At 35.8% G+C, this 22,156-nt stretch overlaps 1 protein-coding gene across 5 annotated transcripts in view; it reads left to right on the top strand.

Annotated features, from left to right (window-relative positions):
- MBD5 (methyl-CpG binding domain protein 5) overlaps positions 1-22,156 on the top strand; it is a 503,218-nt gene that overhangs the window by 79,556 nt on the left and 401,506 nt on the right. For 2 of the 5 annotated variants that reach the window (XM_050752190.1, XM_050752188.1), the window contains exon 1: positions 14,708-19,970. The exons of the other annotated variants lie outside the window; for them this stretch is intronic. The gene's annotated coding sequence lies outside the window, so the exon portion shown is untranslated. Of the gene's footprint in view, positions 1-14,707; positions 19,971-22,156 lie in introns of those variants that run through there. 5 annotated transcript variants of the gene reach the window in all.

Here is a 22,156-nt window from a genome sequence, read left to right as displayed (position 1 = left end):
AAAAGTGAGTCAGGAGAGAAAGGTAAAATGAGCTGAGGGAGAACTGTCTGATATGTAAAATTTTCTAGAACTCAAATGAGACTGTTTTCACCTCTGAAATTCATCAGATCTGATGCCTTTGGTATATTTTGGGTGTTCTTAATTAGAAAGGACTCATTTGGAAGGATGCTAACTCCAGTTTATCTTTGTTCAGTTCTAACCTACTGAATTTCTGAATATCTACTTCCTCCAGTTTTCCAAGGTCTACTTTTTCAATCCATGTATCTTTCAGCAGGGTATAGGTGGAAAAGATTCATTCACATAAAAATATTAATTCAATTGATATTTATTGATCATCTAGCATTATTTGATGCTAGGTATGAAATGGTAAATAAAAGTCATGCCCTCAAAGAGTTTACAGCCTAGTGGGGTAGACAGATAATTAAACAATTGGAATATAATGTGTTAGCTTACTAAAATCTGATAGACAGGGCACCCAAATACATCCCTTAGCAGTTGGATGAATCTTCTGGGAGAATGTGACATTTCAAGTGAGACCTAAGATCTTTAAGGAGAGTAGGAACTTGCCAAGCAAAGGTCAGAGTGAGTGTTGGGTCACTGGAGAGGAAGAATGTGCCCCAGGCTGAAGGAAGAGTTAGAGGAGAATGTTCTTGAAGCAAGAGAAAACAAAGAGCTGTGTATTGACTATGAAAATTAGATCACGTTAACTTCCCCTTGGCTTTCCTAACTCAGTTATCAGATATACTCAGATTTTCCTATAAGTTCAAACCTCTATTTGTAGCCTTCAAATAATGGCAAATAATAACTGAACCTTCTTTCAGTTATCTCCTGCTGCATAACAAATTACCCCAAATTAGTGGAATAGAATAGCCATTTTATATACTCACAGATTGCGGGTCAGAAATTCAGGCAGGGCACAGAAGGGATGGCTTATCTCAGTTTCATGCTGTTTGGGGTCTCAATTTGAGGACTAGGAGGCTGTGAGAGCTGAAATAATCTGCAACATTGCTTATTCGTGTGTCTAGCAATTGACTGTGGTTGGCTGGGGGGCTCTTTTCTCCAAAAGGGCCTGTGCCATATGGTCTCTCCTCATAGGCTAGTTTATGCCTCTTCACAACACAGTAATCAGATCCCAAGAACAAATATTTCAAGAGGAAGGAAGCTAGGTGGAAGCTTTATCCTTTGTATGACCTGTCTTTGCCATACTCTTTTGGTTGGAGCGTCATAAGCCTTTACCCACATTCAAGGGATGGGCGCATACAACTTACTTCCCCTCTCAAAGGGGGAGTGTCAGTCACATTGTTAGAAGAGAATGTGGGATAGGATTGATTGATGAATTGGCATCTTTGTAAAGTACAACTTGCACACTCCTCATTTCAGAGTGTTTACAAATAACAAATCTATGTTCCACTGCATGGGTAGGTCACTAATTATCATTTTTAGTTTTGGCTTACCTATTGGTTATTCATCCATGATGTCTTTGACCTTACTTTTAAGGTATATTGTAAAATTTTTTGTGACCCTATTCTCTCTTAATATTTGCAAAAATGGAAAGAAGCCTAAAAGTGGTAATAAGAAAAATTAGGTCAGGCACAGTGACTCCTAGTGCTTTGGGAGGCTGAGGCAGGAGGATCACTTGAGGCCAGGAGTTCAAGACCAGCCTGGGCAACACAGTGAGACCCCATTTCTAAATATTAAAATTAGAATTTTAAAAAATTAGCCTGGTGTGGTGGCACATGCCTATATTCCTAGTTATTCAGGTGGCTGAGGCAGGAGGATTGCTTGAGCCCAGGAGTTTGAGGTTGCAGTGAGCTATGCTCACTCCACTGCCCTTCAGCTTAGGAGATAGAGGAAGACCCTGTCCCTAAAAGAAAAAAAAATCATATGGTTCCAGTTGAAATCAAAAATACTTTTAATTAAAATAGTGATAAAACTGACTACTTCTTATGTGACAACACATTCAATGGACTTCAATGAACATTCTTTCAGAAACTGTAGGGATTTTAAGTAGAGGATGTTCAGTACTATTTTATCATCTTTACAAACATGCTAGCTAGTTAGGAAAGTTTTTTTTTAAAACTTCATCTTATTGCACTATGCTGTCTGCTAGCTTCAGATGGTAATATAGGCAGAATATTAAACTAGAAAAATTGTGTTCTCTCAGTAAAAATAGGTGCTAAAATTAAAAACACAATATATTACACTTTATTTGTTTTGTTTTTTGGTTGGCCCTGATATTCTTGTGCATAGAATTGTTTAATATCTATGTCTGTGTGAGATATGTGTATATGTGTGCATGCATGTATATACTTACACACACATATGCTGAACAATTTGAATGTCATACTTGCATATTGAACCATAAGTCTGAAATTAATCCTTTTCTTGTTTCTATCTTAACCCATCACTGACTCTTTTGATGTAAAATGTTCCAGGAAGACCTGAATTAAATTGAAAGGAAATTTTTTAAAACTCATATATCTGTTCCTGATACCAAGTTTGCTGTTCTAATACATCCTATCTGCCCTTCTCCTGCCTCAAAATACTGTAAGAACAAGGTTGAACTGTAAGAAGTTAAACAGGATGTTATTTTCACCTACTTTGGCCAAATCTCAGAATCACAGACCTGAAAACAGCTTTCCAATTATTTTATCAGTACCTAAGTTAAGATTTTTCAAAGGCGGTTTCAAAAAAACCAAAAAACAAAAAACCTAGTTTAAGAACATGGTAGTGTCCGCTGTTTCTGTCAGGTGCTTTACATTTGTTACCTTATTTAATCCTCACAGTTCATAGGAGTATGTGTTATTCTTTATTTCACAGAGAAGAAAGCTAAAGCTGGAAGAAATGAAGTAGCTTGTCTGTTACACAGCTGTGACATAGTGAGGTTACATAGCGGTGACATAATGATGACTGCAGAATTCTAGGCCAGATTTCCCTAATTCCAAATACTGTGCCCTTTCAGTGGTATCAGTATTGGTTGCTTTTCTGTAATATTTCTCAGTTATTTTGATTTTGAGTTGACATTTATATGAGTCAGAATTAAATTGCTTATTTTACACACACACACACACACACAGAGAGAGAGAGAGAGAGAGAGACAGACAGAGAGAGAGAGAGAGAGAGAGAGAGAGATCCAAATCGTTTGTATAGGGCATTTGTAGAAGCAGTAGAAGACTTAGGAAAGCAGAACATTGGCACTACCAGGAGCTCACAGTCTGTTCACTGGCAGATCAAATGTTTTGTGGGGAATTTTTTTTAGCTCTTTGTTATGACCAAAAAAGTATACAAAAGAAACTATGAAAAGCATAATTTATTATATGTTGTACAAAACCAGAACATTCTAACTCACCAAGAAAAGATAGATGAAAAAATTTAATCAGAACATATTGAATTGTCTGTAAAATATATATATATAACTAATTCTGTAAGAAATCAGACTGTTGTCTTAGAATAAATTTCTCAGATATCCCTGTAAGCTACATGAGGAAAATTAAATGTGCTTTATCCGCTTGTATTGTGTTTTTCTTTATTGTTCCCAAGCCAAACCTGGCTCCAACTGTGTTGCTACTTACTGATTGATCCTTCTGTTATTTTGCTTTCCATCAATGGCTTTTTTTTCTCTTCAGGGTAGCATATACTCTAACGCTGGGGTTGCATTTCTAGCAGATCAAAATTAATCGGATTGAAAACATTGCAGCTTTGAAAATATTTTAATATTTACTGTAGTGTCTCCTGGGTAAATATATCTGGGACCATAGAAAAGTTAAGATAAAAGTAGTGGTGTGAGATACTCTCTCCGAAGCTCATCACTGATAGAGGGAGAGCAGGACTGTGGCCTTAGTTTAGGGAACCTTTCCAGGAAGCAACCCAACCTGTTGATGTTGTGATACATGCTACATGCTAAGTAGGCAAATTAGTGCATATAGTTTTGAAACAGCCTCAGAATTCAGTGATGTGCCCTTTCTTTGCTCTAGACCAGAGATATACCTACCTTTTCCATCCCATCATAGATCCCCTGGATTTTTTCATACAGTTTCTAGCCATACAGTGCATAGAAAACTCAAATAAGATGGATGTGATTTTCTTAAAAAATTTCATTATATTTTAGTCAAACATGAATCTCTGAAGTTTTATTTCAAATTAAATAAAGGTATCTGTGGCAGAGCTAGGAGAATAATTTTAAAATATTGTATAATTCATATTATTAAAACTTGTTTTGGGCAGTATTCAGTAGTAAATTTAAATTCCTACTCCTTATGAAATAATTTTTATAGCAAGTACTATGCTTAACCAAGGCAGTATGGCATATGTTTGCATGATGGGGCTGTGAGAATATGAGATTTTGCATCATTAACCTGAGTACTCCTCCCTTTCCCCTAACTCTAATTTCTTCTTTAATAAACAGCTTAGAAGTCATCCTTTCAGGAGATTATCTTTGATCTCTTCATTTTTGATTAGGTATATCTCCCCTGTGAACATCTGTATTGCCCTGTGCTTGCTTCTGTCATGGTACATCTGTTTATTCTGTCTCCCTCACTGGACAATAAGACCGTTTGTTGCAAGCTGACTGTTTTTCATCTTGTATCCTTAGCAGCTAATCTTGTACCTGATACTTGGTAGGTACAAACATCTTTGTTCATTAAATGCATACATGAAAAAAATGAATATGAATAGATTTACAGGTATTTTATGAAGCACAAATTCATAGAAGATTGTGTTTCCAGAGAAAAAGGCCTGAATTCATTACTCATGAAACATTAAACCAGTGTCTTTGTTATGCTTCTTTGTCCCAACCTGCAATATTATTTTTGTTCCTTTGGATCTTTATCCTATTGCATTAAACAAAAAATGATTATTTAAGCTAAATTTAAATTTTACAACTTTGTCTGTAATGTTTTAACACCCAATCTTAACAGTTTAAAAAATGAGTGTTTAAAATTTTTCAGCATTCTCGATTTGCAGTTGTATTGTTAATTTTCTTCCCAAAGAATGTGGCCTTAGTTAGTGCATGCCAGTAGCAAATTAGATTTGCCTTATCATGAAAACTTGACTTTTTGTTGGACTCTTTGGAATGTGTCTATGTTTAGAGTTATGGGCTTTCTGATTTAAACCTAAAATTCGGTGAATAATATTTTCAATTTTTATGACATTTTCATGTTTACAAATTGCCTTCATGTACTTTTTAATATAATTCTCAAATAACAAGCTCGTGAGATATTTAATGCTTGTGAGTTAATATAATGGGACATTATAATATCCAATTTTTTGAATAAATAAGCTAAGAATTATAGAGGTTAAATAACATCCTAAATTGTATAGCTACTCTTGGAATTTTATTTGTGGGTAGATTTTTACTGTTGAGCCCATTTATTTTATAGTAGTAGTCAGATTTTTCTATTTCATCTTGAGTCAGTTTCAGTAAGCTGTATTTTTCTAGGAATTGGTCCATTTCATCTATGTTTTCAAATATATTGGCATGAATTTCTTTTAATATTTTCTTATTATCTGTTTAATGTCTGCAGCACCTATAGTTATATAGTTAGATTATAACGTTTCTTTTTCTTTTTCTTTCTTTTTTTTTTCGAGACGGAATCTCGCTGTGCTGCATAGGCTAGAGTTGAGAGGCGCAATCTCGGCTCACTGCAATCTCCGCCTCCCAGGTTCAAGTGATCCTCTAGCCTTAACTTCTCAAGTAGCTGGGACTACAGGCGTGTGCCATCACACTGGTCTAATTTTTGTATTTTTAGTAGAGATGGTGTTTCACCGTGTTGACCAGGTTGGTCTTAAACTCCTGACCTCAAGTAATCCACCTGGATCGGCCTCCCAGAGTGCTGGGATTGCAGGCATGAGCCACCGCGCCCTGCCAGTTATATCGTTTTTCATGTTAGCAATTTCTATGCGCCTACATCTTCCTTCTTATTATTACTTTTTTGTAAATCTCTCCAAAAGTTTGTCAGTTTTTAAAGACTTTTATCAGGGCCCACTTTTAGCTTTGTTGTCAGTTTCATTTTACTTTTATTTTCTATATCATTAATTTATCTTATTTTGATTATGTCTTTTCCTTTGTTTCATTTTATTTTTCTTATTAAACCTATTCTATTCAATTATCAGATCAGTAACTTTCATCCTTTTCCATATTAAGCATTTAGGGCTATAAAATTAAAATTCTTACCAAATATTGCTTTTGTTATATACCACAAAATTATATTTAGATTTTTGTTTTCATTTTGAGATTTTTAGAAGTGTGCTGCTTATTTTGAAAACAATTGGATTATTTCTAGTTACATTTTTGTTAGTAAATTCTAACTTAATCTCATCATTATTAGAAAATACGGTTTATATGTCAATTATTTGAAAATTGTTCAGTTTTACTTTTTTATCCTAGTACACGATCAAGTCCTGCATATGTTTCATTTTGGAAATATACTTGAAAATAATATGTATTCTATAACTGTTTATGCAATTGTGTATATATATATGTCCTTTATATAAAGATAATTGTTGTTCAGATCTTCTGTATTATGGAATTGTCTTCTTCACCTTTCAATTACTGACCGTCATTAAATATCTTCCATTTTGGGGTGTTCGTGTAGTTCTTGTAAATTTTGACTTAGGTATTTTGAGGTCATGTTATTATTTACGTACAAGTAAATAAATTAAATCTTTTATCATTTTTAATGACATTCTTGTATCTAGGAATGCCTTTTTCCTTAGAGTATATTTACCTTAGACTAATAATAATATAATTTTTGCTGGCCGGGCGCGGTGGCTCAAGCCTGTAATCCCAGCACTTTTGGGAGGCCCAGACGGGCGGATTACGAGATCAGGAGATCGAGACCGTCCTGGCTAACACGGTGAAACCCCGGCTCTACGAAAAAGTACAAAAAACTAGCCGGGCGAGGTGGTGGGCACCTATAGTCCCAGCTACTCAGGAGGCTGAGGCAGGAGAATGGCGTAAACCCGGGAGGCGGAGCTTGCAGTGAGCTGAGATCCGGCCACTGCACTCCAGCCTGGGCGACAGAGCGAGACTCCGTCTCAAAAAAAAAAAAAAAAAAAATTTTTTTTGCTAATAATTTCCATGAAAATCTTTTTCTACCTTATACTTTATTTTATGTAATTGTCTCTTTAAAAGAAAAACATATAAATAATTTTAAAAATCCAACCTGACAATTTTTATTTTTTGCTGTATCATATGATACATTTATATTTATTGTATTTGCTGTTATATTTGAATTTATTTCCACCACTTTATTTTGTGTTTTTATTTTCCTATTACTTTTTACTTTTTTCTCCTTTATTGCCTTCTTTTTGTATTACTTAGTATTCTTCTTATTACTTGTTTTACCTTCTACTAGTTTGGAATTCCTGCACTCTATTTGTAGGTGGTTACTCTAGAAATGTTGTCATGTGTACTTTTCAATTTATCTGCATACTTTTACTATCTAACGAAACAAAACAAAGGCCTTAATAGAGAACATTTTGATTACTTTTTTCCAATTTATATATTTGTTTTATTCATTTAATTCGCTCATTTTAACAATGTAAAAATAATTATTGTTTTATAACATTTATATTCCTTATGTTTACCAACATATTTATCATGTTTTTCTTACCATTCCTTTGGCATTACAGATCTTCTATTATTTTTGTCCTTTTACCTGGAAGGATAAGATATGAACTTCTCCTACTTACTCTATCTGGTATTTTAGTTGTTTTAAGTGGTATTCATCAAATAATATACTGTGAGGATATTAGAGTAGTAAAACCTCTCAATCCTTATTTATCTGCAAATGACCTTATTTCACTGTGATTCTTAGAAGTTATTTTTGGGGGGTATAGAATTTTGGACTGTGAATGAGCTTCTTTTAGTGTATTGAAGATATTATTTTAGTGTCTTCTGGCTTCTACTATTTCTTTTTTTTTCTTTCTTTTTTTATTATACTTTAAATTCTAGGGTACATGTGCACAATGTGCAGGTTTGTTACATATGTATACATGTGCCGTGGTGCTGTGCTACACACATTAACTCATCATTTACATTAGGTATATCATCTAATACTATCCCTCCCCACTCCCCCCTCCCCACAATAGGCCCTGATACGTGATGTTCCCCTTCAGTGTCCAAGTGATCTCATTGTTCAGTTCCCACCTATGAGTGAGAACATGCGGTGCTTGGTTTTCTGTTCTTGCGATAGTTTGCTGAGAATGATGGTTTCCAGCTTCCTCAATGTCCCTACAGAGGACATGACCTCATCCTCTTTTATGGCTGCACAGTATTCCATGGTATATATATGGCACATTTTCTTAATCCAGTCTGTCACTGATGGACATTTGGGTTGATTCCAAGTCTTTGCTATTGTGAATAGTGCCACAATAAACATACGTGTGCATGTGTCTTTATAGCAGCATGATTTATAATCCTTTGGGTATATCCCCAGTAATGGGATCGCTGGGTCAAATGGTATTTCTAGTTCTAGATCCTTGAGGAATTGCCACACTGTCTTCCACAATGGTTGAACTAGTTTACACTCCCAGCAACAGTGTAAAAGTGTTCCTATTTCTCCACATCCTCTCCAGCACCTGTTGTTTGCTGACATTTTAATGATCGCCATTCTAACTCGCGTGAGATGGTATCTCATTGTGGTTTTGATTTGCATTTCTCTGATGGTGAGTGATTATGAGCATTTTTTCATGTGTTTGTTGGCTGAATAAATGTTTTCTTTTGAGAAGTGTCTGTTGATATCCTTTGCCCACTTTTTGATGGGGTTGTTTTTTTTTTTCTTGTAAATTCATTTGAGTTCTTTGTAGGTTCTAGATATTAGCCCTTTGTCAGATGAGTAGATTGCAAAGATTTTCTCTCATTCTGTAGGTTGCCTGTTCACTCTGATGGTAGTTTCTTTTGCTGTGCAGAAGCTCTTTACTTTAATTAGATCCCGTTTGTCAATTTTGGCTTTTGTTGCCATTGCTATTGGTGTTTTAGACATGAAGTCCTTGAGCATGCCTATGACCTGAATGGTATTACCTAGGTTTTCTTCTAGGGTTTTTATGGTTTTAGGTCTAACATTTAAGTCTCTAAGTCATCTTGAAGTAATTTTCGTATAAGGAGTAAGGAAAGGATTCAGTTTCAGCTATCTACTTATGGCTAGCCAATTTTCCCAGCACCATTTATTAAATAGGGAATCCTTTCCCCATTTCTTGTTTTTGTCAGGTTTGTCAAAGATCAGATGGCTGTAGATGTGTGGTATTATTTCTGAGGGCTGTGTTCTGTTCCATTGGTCAATATGTCTGTTTTGGTACCAGTACCATGCTGTTTTGGTTACTGTAGCCTGTAGTGTAGTTTCAAGTCAGGTAGCATGATGCCCCCAGCTTCTTTTGGGGTAGGATTGTCTTGGCAATGCGGGTTCTTTTTTGGTTCCATATGAAATTTAAAGTCGTTTTTTTGATGTGCTGTTGGATTGGGTTTGTCAGTGTTCTATTGAGGATTTTTGCATCAATGTTCATCAGGGATATTGGTCTAAAATTCTCTTTTTTTGTTGTATCTCTGTCAGGCTTTGGTATCAGGATGATGTTGGCCTCGTAAAATGAATTAGGGAGGATTCCCTCTTTTTCTATTGATTGGAATAGTTTCAGAAGGAATGGTACCAACTCCTCCTTGTACCACTGGTAGAATTTGACTGTGAATCCATCTGGTCCTGGACTTTTTTTGGTTGGTAGGCTATTAATTATTGCCTCAATTTCAGAGCCTGCTATTGGTCTATTCAGGGACTCAACTTCTTCCTGGTTTAGTCTTGGGAGAGTATAAGTGTCCAGGAAATTATCCATTTCTTTTAGGTTTTCTAGTTTATTTGCATAGTGGTGTTTATAGTATTCTCTGATGATAGTTTGTATTTCTGTGGGGTCGGTGGTGATATCCCCTTTATCATTTTTTATTGCGTCTATTTGATTCTTCTCTCTTTTCTTCTTTATTAGTCTTGCTAGCGGTCTATCAATTTTGTTGATCTTTTCAAAAACCAGCTTCTGGATTCATTGATTTTTTGAAGGGTTTTTGTGTCTCTATCTCCTTCAGTTCTGCTCTGATCTTAGTTATTTCTTGCCTTCTGCTAGCTTTTGAATGTGTTTGCTCTTGCTTCTCTAGTTCTTTTAATTGTGATGTTAGGGTATCAATTTTAGATCTTTCCTTCTTTCTCTTGTGGGCATTTAGTGCTATAAATTTCCCTCTACACACTGCTTTAAATGTGTCCCAGAGATTCTGGTATGTTGTATCTTTGTTCTCATTGGTTTCAAAGGATATCTTTATTTCTGCCTTCATTTCGTGATGTACCCAGTAGTCATTCAGGAACAGGTTGTTCAGTTTCCATGTAGTTGAGTGCTTTGAGTTTTCTTAGAAACTCAATCAAATCCTGAGGTCTAGTTTGATTGCACTGTGGTGTCAGAGATAGCTTAGCCTGTTATAATTTCTGTTCTTTCACATTTGCTGAGGAGTGCTTTACTTCCAACTATGTGGTGAATTTTGGAATAAGTGCTATGTGGTGCTGAGAAGAATGTATATTCTGTTAATTTGGGGTAGAGAGTTCTGTAGATGTCTATTAGGTCCACTTAGTGCAGAGTTGAGTTCAATTCCTGCATGTCCTTTTTAACTTTCTGTCTCGTTGATCTGTCTAATGTTGACAGTGGGGTGTTAAAGTCTCCTATTATTATTGTATGGCAGTTCAAGTCTCTTTGTAAGTCTCAAAGGATTTGCTTTATGAATCTGGGTGCTCCTGTATTGGGTGCATACATATTTAGGATAGTTAGCTCTTCTTGTTGAAATGATCCCTTTACCATTATGTAATGGTATTCTTTGTCTCTTTTGATCTTTGATGGTTTAAAATCTGCTTTATCAGAGACAAGGAGTGCAACCCCTGCCTTTTTTTGTTTTCCATTTGCTTGGTAGATCTTCTTCCATCCCTTTGTTTTGAGCCTATGTGTGTGTCTGCACATGAGATGGGTCTCCTGAATATAGCAAACTGATGGGTTTTGACTCTTCATCCAATTTGCCAGTCTGTGTCTTTTAACTGAACCATATAGTCCATTTACATTTAAGGTTAATATTGTTATGTGTGAGCTTGATACTGTCATTATGGGATTAGCTGGTTATTTCACTCGTTAGTTGATGCAGTTTCTTCCTAACATCGAAGGTCTTTACATTTTGGTATTTTTTTCAAATGGCTGGTACTGGTTGTTCCTTTCCATGTTTAGTGCTTCCTTCAGGATCTCTTTTGGGCAGGCCTGGTGGTGACAAAATCTCAAATTTGCTTGTCTGTAAAGGATTTTATTTCTCCTTCACTTATGAAACTGAGTTTGGCTGGATATGAAATTCTGGGTTGAAAATTCTTTTCTTTAAGAATGTTGAATATTGGCTCCCACTCTCTTCTGGCTTGAAGAGTTTCTGCTGAGATATCTGCTGTTAGTCTGATGGGCTTCCCTTTGTTTGTAACCCGCCCTTTCTCTCTGGCTGCCCTTAACATTTTTTCCTTCGTTTCAACTTTGGTGAATCTGACAATTATGTGTCTCGGAGTTGCTCTTCTCAAGGAGTATCTTTGTGGCGTTCTCTGTATTTCCTGAATTTGAATGTTGACCTGCCTTGCTAGGTTGGGGAAGTTCTCCTGCATAATATCCTGCAGAGTGTTTTCCAACTTGGTTCCATTCTCTCTGTCACTTTCAGGCACACCAATCAGACGTACATTTGGTCTCTTCACGTAATCCCATATTTCTTGGAGGCTTTGTTCATTTCTTTTTACTCTCTTTTCTCCAAACTTCTCTTCTCACTTCATTTCATTCATTTGATCTTCATTCGCTGATACTCTTTCTTCCAGTTGATCGAGTTGGTTACTGAAGCTTGGGCATTTGTCACGTAGTGCTTGTGTCATGATTTTCATCTCTATCAATTCATTTATGGACTACTCTGCATTGGTTATTCTAGTTATCCATTCTTCCATTCTTTGTTCAAGGTTTTTAGTTTCCTTGAGCTGGGTACGTAGTTCCTCCTCTAGGTCTGAGAGGTTTGATCGACTGAAGCCTTATTCTCTCAACTCGTCAAAGTCATTCTCAGTCCAGCTTTGTTCCGTTGCTGGCAATGAGCTGCGTTCCTTTGGAGGGGGAGATGTGCTCTGATTTTTTGAATTTCCAGCTTTTCTGCCCTGCTTTTCCCCCATCTTTGTGGTTTTATCTGCCTTTGGTCTTTGATGATGGTGACGTACTGATGGGGTTTTGGTGTGGATGTCCTTTCTGTTTGTTAGTTTTCCTTCTAATAGTCAGGGCCCTCTGCTGTAGGTGTGTTGGTGTTTGCTTGAGGTCCACTCCAGACCCTGTGGGTCCCTGACCCACTTGAGAAGGCAGTCTGTCTGTTCTCAGATCTCAACCTCCATGCTGGGAGATCCACTGCTCTCTTCAAAGCTGTCAGACAGGGGCATTTACCTTTGCCAAGGTTTCTGCTGTTTTTTGTTTAACTATGCCCTGTCCTCAGAGGAGGAGTCTACAGAGGCAGGCCGGCCTCCTTGAGCTGTGGTGGGCTCTACCCAATTCGTATTTCCCAGCGGCTTTGTTTACCTACTTAAGCCTCAGCAATTACAGGTGCCCCTTGCCCAGCCTTGCTGCCAGGTTGTAGTTAGATCTCAGACTGCTGTGCTAGCAATGAGGGAGGCTCTGTGGGCATGGGACCCTCTGGGCCAGGCGTGGTATATAATATCCTGGTGTGCTGTTTGCTAAGACCCTTGGTAAAGTGCAGTATTAGGGTGGGAGTTAACTGATTTTCCAGGTGTTGTGTGTCTCAGTTTCCCTTGGCTAGGAAAAGGAATTCCTTTCCCCCTTGTGCTTCCCAGGTGAGGCGATGCCTCACCCTGCTTCAACTCTGGCTGTTTGGGCTGCACCCACTGACCAGCACCAACTGTCCAACACGCCCCAGTGAGAGGAACCCGGTACCTCAGTTGAAAATTCAGAAATCACCATCTTCTGTGTCGCTCATGCTGGGAGCTGGAGGCTGGAGCTCTTCCTATTCGGCCATCTTGGTCGCCCCCCTACTATTTCTTTTGAAAACTCATATATTATTCTTTCAGTCCTTTGAATGTTTCCCTTTGAGATCTTTTATTTTTCCTTGATTTTCTGCAGTTTCACTATGGTATGTACAGTGTGTATTCTTTTTTATTTATCCAAGTTGAGATTCATTGGGTTTTTTGAATTGAGTATTTTTATCAGATATGAAAATTATTTCTCCCAGTATAGCCTCTACCTTCTGTCTTTAAATAAATTCAACTTTGATATATTTTACTTCTTGTCATGTTATTTTTCATGCCTCTTCCTCTCAAGACTACATTTGGTATAATTTTTTTATTTCTCCATTCCAGTTTTCTAATTCTCTTTTCAGCTATATTGAAGTTGCTGTTGAACTTATTCATTGATTTTTTTGCTTTAATTATCATACTTTGCATTTCTAGAAATTGTTTTGTTTTTGAGTTCATGGTTATTTTTGCATTATTTCTTGAAATATATGAAACAGTTATATTGTATGTATAGTGTGGTAATTCTAATACCTCCATCTTCTTAGAATTGATTCTGTCATATATTTTTGTTTGTATGTTTTACATATAATGTCTTATTTTTTAAATGAATGTAAATGATTTTTCATATCTTGAACTACTCTTTTTTTTTAACTTTGCCTGTGAAGAGATTGTTTCTGTTTCTGTTAGATGCCTGAGAAGAGTATTAGTACAAGACTATTAATGTAGGATCACTTTAAATTCTTAGCTTGAGGTTTTGTGGATCAAATGAGTAGTGAGGATTCAAACTACAGACTTCAATGAAGACTCTCTTGTGGTTACAGATTCTCAGAGAAGATTTATTTTCCCTCTCCACTCAGTTCCAAAGTTCTGTACAGCCAATTTTCCTTGCGTTTCCTTGGGGAAAAGGGTTGGCGGGGGGTGGAAAGGTGAGTACTGTGTCATAGTGCTTTAAAAGCATAGTCTGTAGACACAGACTGTCAGAATTTGCATTTTGGGTCTAATACTAATTCATACTAATCTATACTAATTAATACTAATTTACCATGAGTAAATTATTTAACCTTTCTGTGCTTCACTGTCTTGACCTCTAAGGTGAGGATTACAATGATACCTTTTTTATAATTTTTGTGAAGATTAAACGAGTTGATATCTTTGACACACTTAAAACACGGTAAACTTTATAAATGTTTGCTATTGTTATCATAATCAATATTGTGTGTCTAGTTTATGCTTGCACTAAGTAGCCTTTTGTGGTCCCAGCATTATGGATAGTCGGCTATTGGACCTCCCACCTTCTGAGGCAAGAAAAAAAAACAAAAACAAAAAAAGCTAATGCTCAAGTTCAGCTGATTCAGCAAATATTCTCTTTTTTTTTTTTTTTTTTTTTTTTTTTTTTGAGACGGAGTCTCACGCTGTTGCCCAGGCTGGAGTGCAGTGGCGCGATCTCGGCTCACTGCAAGCTCCGCCTCCTGGGTTCACGCCATTCTCCTGCCTCAGCCTCCTGAGTAGCTAGGGCTACAGGCGCCCGCCACCGCGCCCGGCTAATTTTTTGTATTTTTAGTAGAGACGGGGTTTCACTGTGGTCTCGATCTCCTGACCTTGTGATCCGCCCGCCTCGGCCTCCCAAAGTGCTGGGATTACAGGCTTGAGCCACCGCGCACGGCCAGCAAATATTCTCAAGGTAAAAACCAATTTAAGTGCTTGCCATACCACTTTCAGTACCAGTCTTCCCTTAGTCTTGTCCTCAGTATTTCTTTTTTTGCTAGCTCCTGGGTACATTTAAGAGTTTTTTTGTTTTTATTTTTGTTTTTTTTTTAAATCTATCTGGTATTTTGTTTTAAGTGGTACTCATGTTACAGTAAACAGAAGTCCATCATACAGCTTGTAAATGCCAAAACTAAGGCTAAAATGCCAACTGATTATGAACACGTGCTTCAAAAAATAGCTAGACAAAGAACATGTGTAGACACTTCCTAAAGAAGAAGTGTTGCATGGGCATTACATTTGCAGTCACTGGTAATACCAAAACTACCATTTTCTTATCAAATTAGGAAAAAAAGGATGGAAAGGAGGGAGGGAGGGAAACAGAATTTGAAACCTATTATAGAACATTCAAGAATTCAAATGGCTTCCTATCTTTTACTAGCAAGAATGCTAATTGCAATAGCTCCTATGCAAAGCAGTTTGGCAATGTATGTCCAAATTGTTAACATACTTATATTTGGCCACAGGCACGGTGGCTCATGCCTATAATCTCAGCACTTTGGGAGGCTGAGGTGGGAGGATCACTTGAGGCCAGGAGGTGGAGGCTGCCATGAGCCGTGTTTGCACCACTCTACTCTAGCCTGGGCAACAGAGTGAGACTCTGTCTCAAAAAAAAAAAAATTATATTTGTGACATAAATTTCAAATCTAATAATTTATAAAAATAAATAAAGATATGTACAAAGCTTTAACCACAGTATGGTCATTGCATCACTTTATAGAAAATTAGAATATTAGAAACATAATTATTTCATCATACAAGAATGGGTTGATTTGACTGTTAAATAGCCATGATATATAGCAATTTTAAAAGATGTCTTTGAAGGATAGGTATGCCATGAAAGAAAGTTCATGATAATTTGTCTACTAGGAAAAGAGATGATTACAAATGAAAATATACAAATGCTCAAAATTTTTTTTTAAACAATGATTATATATAACCATAATCAAAGAGTTTAAAGTATCCAAGCTCATCAAACTGTGTGCATTTAAAATGTGCAGTTTTGTGTGTATCAATTAGAACTCAATAAAGCTGTAGGTTTTTAAATGGTTACAAGTAACAACTCTTGGGACGGTGGCTTGGGATGATTTTCAAAACATTCTCATTTTGCTTATTTGTATTTTCTACAATGATCTGAACATTATTAAAAATAGATAATATGCCATTTAATAAATTCCTCAATAAGTTATATAGATAAAATTATTTTGTATCTATATTTTATAATCTGCCACTTTGTTGGCATGTTCTAAGTACTTTTCCATGTTTCTTCGTGGTTTTGGAATTATCCCCCGATGACCATATCATACTCTATTTCTTTTTTTTTTTTTTTTTGAGACGGAGTCTCGCTCTGTCGCCCAGGCTGGGGTGCAGTGGCCGGATCTCAGCTCACTGCAAGCTCCGCCGCCAGGGTTTATGCCATTCTCCTGCCTCAGCCTCCTGAGTAACTGGGACTATAGACGCCCGCCACCACGCCTGGCTAGTTTTTTGTATTTTTTAGTAGAGACGGGGTTTCAGTGTGTTAGCCAGGATGGTCTGGATCTCCTGACCTCGTGAATGGCCCGTCTCGGCCTCCCAAAGTGCTGGAATTACAGGTTTGAGCCACCGCGCCTGGGCCATACTCTATTTCTTAAAGTACTAAAGTTAATATATTTTCACTACTGGTTTAAATATTTACTTTGTTGTCATTTACTATGAATAGTGTATCAATTAAAATAATTCTGAAGATAATAGTAACAGTTACAATTTACTAAGTACCTTTTTGTTGCCCCACAAAAGTTATCACATTTAATTCTTGGAATAATTCTATGAGTTAGGTATTATTAGCCTCTTATTAAAAATGATGACACTGAGATTCAAAGATGCAAGCGATTGATTAGACCTAGTGAGAGGGTGAGCCAGAATTCAGTCTAGGTTTGTCGTACTGTTTCTTGATTTGTCTAAATCTTTTCTGGTAGTGTTTCTAAAACTGTTTTGTGAATGTCGACAGGCAGTGTGATCAGGAATGAGAGTTAGTTTGCATTAATTCTCTTTTCGGGTTCTCATCTGTATTTCAGAATTTTTAAGACTTGTCTTTTCCTTTAGAGTATTGTTATTAATACTGATACCTTTCAGATTCTCATCTTGTGCATCAGAGCTCTCCTGTTGAATCTCTAGAAGCTTTTAAGATCTTTTTCCTTAGTGTTCTATTCTTTCATAATGATAACCTTGTTTTTTCTGTTTTCATCCTTTGCCCTACAAATTAAGTAAACTTCTTCCATTGGGGAATTGTTCATGTTTTGTTTGTTTTTTTATACTTTCTTGTCTTCTCATTTTGTTTGTGGTGATGTTGCTGCAGGATTGTTTTTTAACTCTCATCTTATTTGGATGCTGGCCCTCTCAGGCTGGTCCTCTAATTGTCTTACCTTTTTTTCCCCCCTATAGTTAATTTCTCTATCATTTAGTTCTACCCTGTAAGAGACTTCTTTAGCTTTGTCTTCTAACCCTCTTTTTATAAATTTATGCTATTTTTATCATTTCTCGTGAATCTTTCTTGTTCTCTGAGAGTTTCATTTCTATAGCTTCTGATTCTTGTTTCCTGGATACAACACAGTTTCTTATTTCTATGAGATTTTTATTTTAAAATTTTTTTGAAGTTTATTCTATTCTCCAGATTTAATTGGGGGATATATTGACTTCGGTTTTCAATTAGTTCATTATTTTTTAATGTGATGACATGCTCAAAAACTGAGGAGACATGTCCAAAGGACTCAGAAGCTAGTTTAAAGGGGATTCCCTCTGGAATATACTTACTAATTGAAAAGGAAAAGATACCTTTAAAATGGAGAAATCTGGCAGATATTGTCTTAGTCAAAAGATTAAATTTCACAGCACCAGTAAAGCACAGCCTGATATCCTGTGCCTTCAACTATGGTAAACTCCAGAAGAAAAAGATGCCACTTTTGTTCCTGCCAATAATGTTTAACCTAAGTCTAACCATGGGGAATTGACCAGACACATTCAAATTGAGGAACAGTCTGCAAAACAACTGACCTGCACTCTTCCAAAATGTTAGTGATGTGAAAAACCAAACAAGATTGTAGAGTTGCTGTAGGTGAAAGGAGAATGAGAGTGAATTAATTCTAAATTGAAAGGGAAAAAAAGCAGAAACAACAAAAGATTGTCTAGGACACTTTGCAGGCAAATGGAAAATGCAAATATAGATTATAGATTATATCACATTAAACATAAATGTTAAATGTCCTCAGTTTATCATTATATTATCACTATCATATATGAGAATATCATTGTTCTTAGGAGATATCTACTGAAGTATATATTTTCATGGTGCATGCAACTAATTCTCAAATGGTTCAGCAAAAATTATAGGTATATATACAGATACACAGTAGTCCCACTTTGTCTGTGGGGGATAAGTTCCAAGGTCCCAGTGGATGCCTGAAACCACTGATAGTTCCGAACCCTATGTATACTATGTTTTTTCTATATGTATATACCTATGATAAGTTTAATTTATAAATTAGAGACAGTAAGAGATTAACACAAATAATGGTAAAATAGAAAAATTATAACAATATGCTGTTATAAAAGTTATATGAATGTGGTCTATCTCTCTTTGAAAATATATTATTGAACTATACTCACCTATTTTGGGGCTGCAGTTGACTTCAGGGAACTGAAACCATGGAAAAGGAGCAGCAACTGTACATATACACAAACACATACCCAGAAATAAGGGAAGGCAAATGTGACAAGAGCCTAGAAATTGCTTAAACGAGATGAAAGATAAATGTTCTATGGGAATACTGTTATTGGAACTTTTCTTAGGTTTGAGAATTTTCAGAGAATTTATGGTTTTCCTAGCCTATATAAGAAATTATGTGAATATGTGTTTGTGTACACACATGCGTTTTTGAGAACATTTAGGGTATTTACTAAAATCCTATTTCCCAAGGAATCTCCTCAGCATATGTATATTTTATTAGTAGTTCTGGTCTGTCATAAATATCCTAAACTAAAATGCTCTGTTTTTCTCTATAAAATTATACCATTTATAAGATTTCTTAAAGTGTTTTCCTAAAATGGCCTAACAAACCTTTGTACCAAATACTTTCTACTTGGTGCAAAATGAATGTCTTTATGAATTTTTAACACTTTGCAAAATAAAACAAGCATGAGGAATTATCACATGAGCCCCTTTGCAGTTCATGGTTTACCCTACTTAATAAAAATAGTCTTAGGTGCTATTTCTTCTCTCAACAAATTTAATTTTAAATGCTTATTGTTGAGTCATTATCTCATTTGTTACCCAATTATACTTATATTTTATTTAAATCTAATTCCCACCATATTCTGTTAATGGCTTGTCCATCTCATTTGGTCTACTATGGTGCTGAAATTGGAAAAAAAAAAAAAAATTCAACCTGGACTCAGAAATCCCAGGAGTCCCGTTCTGGCACTTACTACTTCTAAAACTCCCTGTTTGATCATCTAAAAATCTCATTGGCCAGGGATGGTGGCTCATGCCTGTGACCAGTACTTTGAAAAGCTGAAGGAGGAGGATTGCTTAAAGCCAGGAGTTTGAGTTTGAGTTCGAGACCAGCTTGGGCAACAAAGCAAGACCCTGTTTCTTAAATAAATAAATATCACATTAGACCAGTTACTCAGACAGCAATCACCAATATTCTACTTTTGCATACAGTGAGTCAGCCATGTCCCTCATTATTATATGGCTTCTACAGCTGTTCACTCAGAAGCTATAGCTAAAACCTTGTTGCTTTTATCACACAAACGCCTAATACTTGAGGTGCAGTTGGCGTTATAAATAGGTGGTATGACCTGCAGTTTCTTCTTACCCTTTGTAATAATTCATTCTATTTTCTAGTGATCGATGCTTCCCTTTTGTTCATAAAGTTAAACTTTTGCGTAATGTTAGGTGCATTGTGTTTCATCTCCTGGGAATATTACCTTGTGAAAAACTTATTTTTTAAATAGTACTTGCTCTCTAACTTACACTATTGATATTTTTGGCATTTACTATTAACAGCTTCTAATCTTGCTCACTAAAATGCCGTTGACATCCCCAGTTTTGTTGGAGGACTAGAAGATAGAGGAGCTTAAAATAACATGTGTAGACAAATCACTTCATTGCTTCTTCTGTTCAAGAGGAATGTGAGTAGTCTCAATATACCTTAATCTGTTATAAACAGCTAATTTTCAGCATGAAAGCAGCTGCTAGGAAAAGTTAATCAGTAGGACAGAATGGTGAAACTGGAAAATGATGTGCCCATCACTTTGCCTTTCAACTCCATTTTTTTCCTCTTTGTAAATAATCTGAACTATGTCTACTAAGTGGTTAACATAACACACAAATTTGATTCTTTTATATTTTTAAACTAATTTTCTGTTACAAAGTAATGTCTTTTTTAGAAAACATAGAAGAAAAAGGAAATAAAAATCACATACAGAGATAATCATTTTAGCCCTCATTCTTCCAGATTTTTGAGGGATTTTTAAAATTAGTTTATGTTATATTGTTACCTGATTCTTTTCATCAACAGTATATTGTGAACATCTTTCTAGGTCATTTAATTTTCTTCTGCACTGTTATTGGCTGTATAATATTGTGTAGTTTTTCTATGATTATTTAAACAGCTTCCCATTATTGGTTCAAATATTTTATATACTAGTGCTCTGATTACATTGATGAAATAAATCTTTGGACACAATTTCTTTTGAATAAAAAATACAATTGCTAGGTAAAGAGTATTCCCATGGCCAGGCGTGGTGGCTCACACCTGTAATCCCAGCACTTTTGGGAGGCCAAGGCAAGCGAGATCACAAGGTCAGGAGTTTGAGACCAGCCTGGCCAACATGGTGAAACCCCGTCTCTACTAAAACTACAGAAATTAGCCGGGTGTGGTGGTGTGTGCCTGTAATCCCTGCTACTCACGAGGCTGAGACAGGAGAATCACTTGAACCTGGGAGGCAGAGGTTGCAGTGAGCTGAGATTACACCACTGCAGTCTAGCCTGGGCAATAGAGTGAGACTCCATCTCAAAAAAAAAAAAAAAAAAAAAAAAGAGCATTCCAATTTTAAAGTTTTTGATACGTAGTGCTGAACTACTTTCTCTTAAGGACTCTATACCAAAATGGTTTAATTTAATTGTTAGAGAAAACCAGTCAGGAATGTGGCTGGTTTAAATACTGCCTGAGAATTCCAGATAACCTCTCAGCATGCTGAAAAATTGTTGATGGAAGGTCTGGAGGTGAGAATAAGTTACTTACTGTGTGCTATCATTAGAAATAACATATTAGGAATTACCAGTATAAATTGAAAGGAAGACTTTTGTAACAGCACAGGATATTTTACCAATATATAAAAACTACGAACTATAAGATAGGTTTGATTAATGTAGTTTCCCCTTCTTTTTTCTTAAATTGTAAAGTCTTTATTTTTTATTCTAATAATGAAAATAATGTGTACGTTGAAAAACAAGTCTACTAGTATACAAATATAAAACAACAGAGAATAATAATTCCCACCCGTAGCAGTACTCCTTATAGATAAGTACTGTTAAGTTTGTGTGTATGTATATATATGTGTATGCATATGTATAAAGTATCCACATATACATACGTATATACAACTATGTATATTTAATTTTTAAAATTTATATAAGTGGGATCATACTCTAATCCCTCTCTATAAGTTGCTTTTTAAATATCTACCAATATACTGGTAACATCTTGTCACATTACTACATATAGATTTATTTCCTAATGATAATCGTTTGGATCATTTTTCATTTTTCTTTGTTACAAATAATGGGTGTATTGATTATCATATACAGACATCTGTGTGCTTTATTATTATTTTCACAAAATAAATATTTCTGCAATGGTGGAATTGTTATTGTTGAGCAGTGATAAGATTCTGATCTCTGCTAAGAGAGCTTGCATCCCAGGCTTCGCTGCCGACATGCTGTGTAATTTAGACAAGCTAATTAACCTCACTATAAAATTGATATGATTCTCGAAGTCACTTTACAGAATTGTTGAGAATTCTGTATTCTTTTTTAACAAGAAAATGCATGTAAGGTATTTAGTATGGGTACCTGGCACATAAGAAATACTAAAATATTCCCTATTGTTAGGAATTTCCTCCTTTAGTGAATTTTCTATTTATTTCTTTCATTTTCTTTTGGATAATTTATGTTTTTTATTGATTATAGGAGAATTTTGCATACTAAGAATAGTTACTATTTTGTGAGCTATAAGTATTTTTCCTAATTTATCTTATCTTTTGCTGCATTTACATTTCGTATTTTTGTTTACTCAAATGTGTCAGTCTTTCAT

Source organism: Macaca thibetana, chromosome 12 (assembly GCF_024542745.1).
Source record: "Macaca thibetana thibetana isolate TM-01 chromosome 12, ASM2454274v1, whole genome shotgun sequence".
Taxonomy (NCBI): domain Eukaryota; kingdom Metazoa; phylum Chordata; class Mammalia; order Primates; family Cercopithecidae; genus Macaca; species Macaca thibetana.
This window is presented reverse-complemented; position numbering and strand designations above follow the sequence as displayed.